At 29.7% G+C, this 9,073-nt stretch overlaps 2 long non-coding RNA genes across 3 annotated transcripts in view; one reads left to right on the top strand and one right to left on the bottom strand.

The window, feature by feature from the left end:
* Positions 1–3,406: 3,406 nt before the first annotated feature.
* On the bottom strand, positions 3,407–7,185 carry LOC105667798 (uncharacterized). 2 transcript variants are annotated; one of them, XR_010888560.1, is made up of 3 exons: positions 6,571–7,143; positions 5,852–6,263; positions 3,407–5,562 (listed from the first exon to the last, which is right to left on the bottom strand). It is a non-coding gene; the product is annotated as an uncharacterized lncRNA (long non-coding RNA). The 2 variants fall into 2 exon arrangements; XR_001099991.2 differs by having other exon boundaries at positions 3,407–6,263; positions 6,571–7,185.
* Positions 7,186–7,219: 34 nt separating this feature from the next.
* Positions 7,220–9,073, top strand: part of LOC105667797 (uncharacterized) — a 48,759-nt gene continuing 46,905 nt past the window's right edge. Inside the window, exons 1-2 of the long non-coding RNA XR_001099990.2 lie at positions 7,220–8,668; positions 8,799–8,837. This is a non-coding gene — a long non-coding RNA (uncharacterized lncRNA). The remainder of the gene's footprint in view (positions 8,669–8,798; positions 8,838–9,073) is intronic.

The following is a 9,073-nucleotide window of genomic DNA, read 5'->3' as shown; positions in this document are numbered from 1 at the left end:
TGTCACGCACATTAATCTTTTTCAACGATACCTACTTTACGTACAAACTTACTTCGCCGCCACTGAATTACGGAAAATTAAGTCTGATCTTTATACGAATCAAGAATTACAGACATGAAACTGTATCCAACCGTAATTCACCATATCATATATTGACAATTTATAGTTTTATTGTCGGGTCTATTTCCCTTCTGCGTTTGAATATGAAAATGATCAATTTGCCGGTTATCAGAGAATCTAATTGTATGTTATACGTTACGTTTAAGTGTCTGTGGTTTGTCAACCGAAGTTGCATTGTCGTGATTCATTGTTGGCAAGAAAGAATTAAATGTTAATGAGTATTAAGTATATATGAAATAAATATTATATTGAATAAGAGTATAAATATATACATACATATATATATATATATATATGTATATATATATATATATATATATATATATATATAAAATATATAAGAAAAAGATCTCTAGATGAGAAGAAAACGCTTCACTAAATGGAAGCGCAGTCCGAATCGTACGCTTAACTTATATTTACGATATTTCTATAACATATATCACGAAAAAAGTATAACATAGAATTAGGGTTTTAAGCAGGTTGCAACTGTAAAAATGGACATTAGTAATAAGAACATTTGTTTAGACAAATTTCAAATCCAGCTTTCCTCAGTGAAAAAACGGAATCTTCATTATTAAATAATTAACAATCAAGTTTAAAACCGTAGAAAATGAACATAGTGACCTAGAAAATAATTTGGAAGCACAAAATATTGTGTTTGTGTTATTTGAAATGAAAGGCTACAATCCCAACAAGTGTTTTATGAATAAAACTAAGATTAAATGGCAAAGGATATGGAAAAGCACGAATCCACTCTGTAAAATCAAAATATCATAAAATTTTGAAATTAAATTAAAAAGTATGACTAAATTTAAAAGATATGAGAAAATCAAATGTAATATTTTAAATCTGTTCTGATGTAATTTCCATCAGATGTGATTTACATCATTCACACCTGTTCTTAATATTTAAGTTGGGTTTTGCCTAAAAAGCGATCGTATAATTTTTTATTCATTATGTCGTTATTACTGATTTCCATTCTTCCAGTCGCACTGCATTAATATATAAATATACACTTGACAAACGTTCTTATATGTTTACCGTCGTACAATCATCCTGGATGTCTGCTGAAATGTACTTTCGATATTACTATATTCTACCACGACGAAAAGAGTTCTTTATAAAATATAGATACACAAGTTCTCGTTATACAATAAGAAGCTCAATTTTTCGAAGCTTATGTCAAATTATATTTATACAATGAAAAATTGACTCGACTTATTTGATGTATACGCTGAAAATTTAACTGTTTGCCGATGAAAAACCAATGGTCGCAACATTGGTTGTTTCACCAGAGCCAGCGCGAGTTGTTATATTTTTTATGTGAATGAAGCAAAAAACTCGTTATGGTTCTTCGATCAATAGTTGCACCTATTGATGAACCTGAATTTGCCTTGCCTAAATACGATTATACCAATGAAAAGCCTCACTTAACATTTTAATTAACAAAACATCTAAAAAAGTAAAAAAGGTCACGTTCGTCCTGCCAATACCGGATAAGAAAGAGTATTTTACCTTACTTATCATAATTTTAAAGTAAGGCAGAAAAGAAAGAGAGAGAGAGAGAGAGAGAGAGAGAGAGAAAGAAAGAGAGGAGAGAGAAAGAGAAAGAGAAAGACAGGTTTTGAAAAGTTTTTAAAGATAAGTCTCCCGTCTCCGTATACACTGCAGAGTAAATGATGTATTCTAAATGTGATGTGTAATCAATATTTTCTTGTAATGTACTCTCAATCCAATCATAATTTCATTCAAAATAAAGAATATAACTTATTTACATCAGAAATTCGCTGTATTTTATTTAAAGTTGTGCAGTTATTTGTTATTTTTGACATAAGTATTCTTGCAAATTTTAAAATTTGTTATAAAATAATAATGTTTCAGCTCGTATAATATAAACATCAAATTTAAATTTAATTCTTAGAAGTAACTAGAAGATGATAGATTTTTTAATTGCAAGACTATCCAACACTGGCTCAAAGATCCTCTTTAATTAAATTTAAATTTAATGTTTAAAATTTTTTATCATACTTATTACACGTGTATATATATTAAACGTCATTGAGAATTAATATGATAGATTATTATCATTAAATTTCTTTTAAATCATTAAATAATATTCGTATGTATTATACATACGCTCTCTTAACTCTATCATAATGCAAACGTGTTTCATTCCATATAACGTTCAATAAAAAATATTTTTTACAAATAATTGGTTTTGTATCATATCACATTATAATAATTAGATGTTCCTGTAAAAACAAAATTATAAGTCTAGAAACCTATCTTATAATGTGTTTGGATGATTCAAAAAAGCTTTTAATTAATCTTTATGAACAACACTTTTATATCACAATTTTTATGAAGAGAGAAACAATCGACAACTGCAGATATAAAAGATGTAGAATCATACTAAATAAAAATTTGAAAAATCCTGCAAAATAAAAACATTGAATTAAAAAATAAAAATATTAAGTTAAAATCTGAAAACATAGAGAATTAAAATTGTCATGAGAGATAACATCAATCAGCATGATATAAAACTTCCTTAAAAGCCTTAATCAGATGTAAATATGTAAAATGTATAAATATAAAAGAAACACACTAAACAAATCACACCTGAAAATAATAACATTTAATTAAAATCTGAAAATTAAATATAATTAAAGAATTAAAATTTTTATGAGGTAACATCGAACAACAATATACATAATTAGTTTGTTAAAAAAAAAAAGATAATTACAATATTGGAGATTGATATGTAAATGTATGACAAAAATAAGATGCTAGAAAGGGATATTAGAAAAGAACAGTTAATATGTTACAATTAAATTTTCACTAATGACTCGGAATCAGCTGTCTAAGATTTTGTTCATTTTGTTCAATCAATTACATTATATTATACACCTTTTTCATTTTGCACTGTCGTAATATACTATTGTCCGCTGAAACAAATAAATGCATTTCAAATTTTTTCACTTTTCACGTTTCAAAATAATATCAAATTTATATAAAATAGAAATAATAATCAAAAGGATGATGATATCATCATTCCTTTCAACTAAACTTTGAATATAAAAGTATAATATAATAGCTTTCGCTATAAAGCTTGTCAATAAAGTCATTTAAACGTTTAGAAGTTTTATGATAATACAAAAGATCATACAATACGAGCCAAACAATACGATTTTTTATTTGCAAAGCAAAGTGTCTTATAATGCAAAATATATCAATATCTTGATAGTTATTATCTAAATATTTAAACGTCTAAACGCCTGCACTTTAAATATAATGTTATCACTTCATTTGCGCAAGAAACTTTTTCCGTTTTTCAAAAAAGAATCTTGCTATTTGCCCACCCAAAGTTTTGTCATTATTTTTGTAATTAACAAACTGCAAACTCATTGCCAAAGCAGAAGTTCCAAAGTTTGTTGACGCAAAAAGTTATAGAAAATATAAAAAAGAGAATGTATAAAATTTTTAAATCCTATCTAAAAGAAAACTCCTGCCTAATATAAAATTCTACTTATATAATAGAAAAACCTACCCAATAAAAAATTCTACACCTAATAAACCGATAAGTTTATAAGATCGAGTTTTTCGCGAAACCGTTCGGGAGGGTATCGCGAGATGCTTAGCGCAGAGCTCAGCTCAATTATCGCTATTTGCATCTGAAATTCGAAAGGGAGTTTTCGCAGAATGCTTAGCGCAGAGCTTGGCTCAGTTACCGCTATTCGCATCCAAAATCCAAGAGAAATTGCCTCGGTATTTCTCGTGGGACGCCAGCGCAGAGCTCAGCTCAGTTTCCGCTAATTGCGTCCAAAGTTTGTGTTGATAGTTGGCCATTATTCAATAGTCAATCGTATCAACGTTGTTTTGAGATCCGTGCTCGACCATTATTGATAGGACCACGAATTTCGAATTTCCGTGATCAACCATGGAATCAATTAAGCCATGGGACCACAGATGCATGGATAGACTAGGAAAGATAACGAAGCAATTGACGTATAGCAAAAATAAATTTTTATTCAAAAACCATCAATTGCAAATACGCTTTTTATTTAATAAATTACTTCGAATTTAACATCAATTTTTAATTTACGCAAATTATGCAAAATATATACTGTCTATTTTTAATATAAATTTTTATATAGACATATGCATTTCGAAAAATTTTTGTATTTGCTTTTCTACGCCAATTTGTGCAATATTTAACCCTGGAAAGATATAAAAAAGTAATACACTTACCGTAAAAGGAAATAAAAGTTACACGGTACACGGTGTAAGTACACACTTACACGGAAAAAAAGAATTTTGCTATTGCAACGAAATCGATGTTATTATTGATTATTAGATGTAATAGTTATAAAGTTTCGCTATGGTAACTAGTTTTTCAGATTATTATTAAATTAGAAAAATCTATTTTCTTGAAAGAATAAATAAATTTTGCAAAATATATTTATTCGAGAAAACACATTAATTTACTATTACAACAAAATAATTAATTTAAAAATACATTTTTTTATCGCAACGGAATTGTTATTGCTAATACAAATTTTGATGGTAAAATAAAAATCAATTTTTGCAATTTATAAACTGAGAAAAATTAATTTCATCAAATAAAATTAGTAACAAATCTTCTTTACTATATAAATTATAACTGACAAATTTTACTATATAACATAAAATTTGCTGCGTTAGCAAATTCTTTTTTCCCGTGCATTAACAATTTTTTTCTATTGTTTTACATCTATATAATCTTTTTTTTCATATCTTTTCTTTTCTTTTATATATTTTTTCTCATATAAAAAAATTTTTATGTTTAGATCCATCTTTACTCAACAAACTATAACGAAAGCATCGTTGTTTTCGACAACGTGTTTAGCCATTTTAATTAATTTTAGCCATTTTTAATAACTTGTGCATTCATTACTAAATAGAGATAAATATATAAAAATATAAAAATTATTTTTATTTTGTTATAAAAAAAAAATTCTGCAAGCTTGTCAAATAACTCAATATTATATATCTCAATATATCTCCTTAATCCATTATTATCTGTTAACAATAAGATATATTCCAGGGTTAAATACTTATCGACGAATCTGAGTCTTAGTCTATCCATTTTTAAAATAATGGATCTATAAAATTATTTATTTTTTATATTTTAATTTATAATATTATTGTACATGATTCTAAAAATAATAAAACAATTGTTCTTCTAAAAATTAACATAATTATATACATTATTTAAAATATTTCAAAGAAGCCCAAAAATATATATATAAAACATTTATAGAATCAATATACGATCTACATTATGTTAATATTTTGAGTATGTATCTTATAGATCCATTATTTTAATAAAAAATTAAAGACAAATTCACTCACCGGACGATGCGCAGCAGCGGAGTTGTTGTTTTGTTGATCTGCAAAGCTGATCTGTAACACACAAAAGTAAATTCAGATTAGAGCTGCGTTCAAAATGATTAATATTTGTAAAATAATAATTGCGCATATTAAACTTTTTAATTTATTTGTCTGAGCAAATATCTAATAAAATATTTATTAAAAATAATTAAATTATTTGGAATAATAATATATGTATATGTTAAAAATGTCTAATAATTAAATATGAATATTAAATATTGCAAATATTTCATTAAATATTTTACTAAATATTTCTATTTTGTGCACAACATTTTATAATAAATGACAAATAATTGCTTACTCTAAAGTTGCTCCGCCGGCGCCCGATGTTCCTCTCGAGCCTCTTCCTCCTCTCAGTGGTCTTGAAGGTATTCACACACGTTCGTGACGCACGGCACTTTAAACGCACTCCCGACACGCGTTTTATACTACTGCGAAAAATTACGGCGGAACGATATTACAATAGTCACACGATATTTTAGCCGACACTCCCGACGTGTATTTTGTCATATTAGGACATTATAAGTTAAACTTGAATATCGCTCATCGCACGGAATACGTGTTTGACACAATGCCATGTACGCTACAAGTAACGATAGAAAAAGGGAAGGAAGGTAAGAAACTGAGAGGAGTAATAAGGATTGAGGATAGTTGAGGAGGATAACGCGTCGATACATCTGCCCCGCTTAAGTGCCGCCGTGCAAATAGTAACGCTGAAAATCGCAAAAAAATTAAAACATTACATATAAGTCTTGCTAATATAAAACCAAAAATACATCAATAGCATATTAATGCTATTAAGTTTAATATATTAAATTTAATTAAATATATATTTATTATAAATGTAAGTCATTAATAAAAAATAAAAAATTAAGTTCCACAAATTTGTGAATAATATTATTACCTGTAATAATAAAATTTTGTCTTAAATTAAAAAAAAAATTAATTAATTAATTCTTGATAAACGATCAATATATCTGTTTATGCAGATTTAAATAACAAACCAATAATTATACTCACAGTTGTATATAGGATATATTGGAATCAAAGCTACAAATTCTGCCTTAATTTGCTCCACATTTGTTCCACCGAAGAATCGTAAAAGAAGATGAATGCACTTGATTATGCACGCTGTTAAACAAAAGTTCATCAGCATACTTTACTTTCGAAACAACGCCAAAAGCATGAATTTACAGCATATTCCCTATATTAAGATACACAAAACGCAAACGCGAGATACAATAAAACACACTTTGCATCGTAACACGAACAAAGAGTTTTTAATATACTATGTGCAATGAAGTATGTACGTTGTGTTTCCGCCATTTTAGGAACGTAAAGATTTTGTAAGTACCACTAAAATATATTCACCAAAACTGTAACCTTTTTGCATCCACGGTCTGGCAACAACGCGATCGACGAGACATCATTAATTTTGAACAATCGTCGTAAATAATATGATCCAGCAATCGCCCGACACTTTGATCAGCAGCTCCGATAACATTCACATTAATTATGTACTTTTAATTTGAATAAATTACTTTTAACACGGAGGAAATAAACGACGACACGTTCCCGCCGCCTTGTGTGATTTTGTAATTGTGGCGCCCCGTAGTAAGAAAAAAACTGCAACTAGTTGATATCTGACCTTCGCGTCAGTTGGTAAGACATTAATATGGTAAATTAATAACTGTCGATAAGATAAAAAGAAATATTATTATATCGGTTACTATGAGTTCTTCTCACATTGTCAAACGCGTCTATGCAGAATGTAGCATGCACTTTACAATTATATGCATTTTATTAATACTAAAACAAAACAAGTGCGAGTTTGTGTTGGAAGTATCGGTTAAAGTGATAGATTGCTGGAATGTACATGCCATGAATATAATGTATCAATATTTACGATTAAAGACGTTTCGTTGATTGTTAATTGGATCATCGATCGAAATAGGTTATATTTCTAGTGAGTATAGACTTTGATACCGTAAACACGTAAAATAATCTCTACGCTTAAGAACATTGAAGTGCAATGTACTTTTCATTAGACGTAACGTATTGCATATTTAGCTTTGTGTCTCTGCGATAGCTAAGGTAGTCGTCGTTCATCTCGCTCGCTCTGTGTTTATGTATCAAGTCGACTGTCAAATGTCGAAAGTAATATAATTATATGTATTTCGCATTTGCGTTAACTACGGTATAGCGAATTCGTAATATAAATCTAATTTTTACCTGACAAACTTTGCATGATCGGACAGTCATCGTTTATATTATTGTTCAAAGTATGTGTCAGTGAAGAGTTCATTTTGATACATCCCGTCGACGGACGATGGCGCTCATTGTTCCGATATCTAGGAACATTCAGCGCTGCACACGCCATCTTTCGGTCACTATGACTTATTACAGTTTGTCACGGCTTGTCATTCGGAACGTGAATGTGAATGCTCCGCGATTAACCGTGATTAATCGCGATTAACTGCGATTTACTTCGTCAAAGTGCATAATAAATGCGAGTTTTTATCGGGAGTATCAACTAAAGTAACGGGCAATTGTCAGAATGTCTCACTTTTCGCGTACGTGACGCGAACAATTTACCGGTATTTCATCAACCGCTTTGACGCGGGAAAGCAAATTCAAATTGCTGCAGTTTAGTAAGTACAAATTTTCATGCAACGGGCACGCGAAAATGACCACTACGTCCGCTTAAAACAATTAAAGCGCCATATTGAAAAATTAGTTTAACGGAATTATATCGGATAAAACGTTGTCGCGTACGTGTCCGTATCCGTTGGTTTTTGTGCGATCGCCAAAATAGTCTCGCTCTGAGTGCGCATACAGTGTCGACCGTTACATGTTGTGATATTCTGTACTATAAATATGTGCGTGAACGCGACGCGGTGCGGAATGAGTTTTATATATCTCGCGTTTGCATTTCGTATACCACAGTGAATTTACGATTTTCGACGTTGTTTTGAAAGTGAAGTGCGCGAGTGTTACAAAGTGCGAGAGGATTTCCAGAAAACATTCATCCATTCTTCGTTAGAGCTGATGCAATCTGAATATGAACAGACCACGGCAGAAACTGCAGCGGCTGGAGCAGACTACAATACCCTAGCTGGTGAGTACACAATTTATTGAGTAAAATTATTATTTAATCAAAGTGGAAAGAAGTAAATAATGCGTAATGAATAATGTGAATGAAATGTATTATTATGTATAATAATTTATATGTACATTAATTTTTTCAGGTGCAGCCGGAGAGCGTACTTAGCTAGGGTACAACACTGGTAAGTGAATTTATTCACATGCATGCATGATTACAAAAAATATTGATCTTGTTAATTCGCCAAACTTTTTTACTCATCTATGTAATATTCTATGTTAAATTGTGTGCGCGGTTGGCGCCTGTATGCTGCAGCACAAAATGCATTTAATCTCATGTTTGTATTTCGTGTATCATGTGTTTTTGATACACGAAATTTGTGAGTATTACTTTTTCACGTAAGAAAATGCTCGGCTTGAC

The sequence above is a fragment of the Linepithema humile genome, chromosome 2, assembly GCF_040581485.1.
Source record: "Linepithema humile isolate Giens D197 chromosome 2, Lhum_UNIL_v1.0, whole genome shotgun sequence".
NCBI classification, from domain to species: domain Eukaryota; kingdom Metazoa; phylum Arthropoda; class Insecta; order Hymenoptera; family Formicidae; genus Linepithema; species Linepithema humile.
This window is presented reverse-complemented; position numbering and strand designations above follow the sequence as displayed.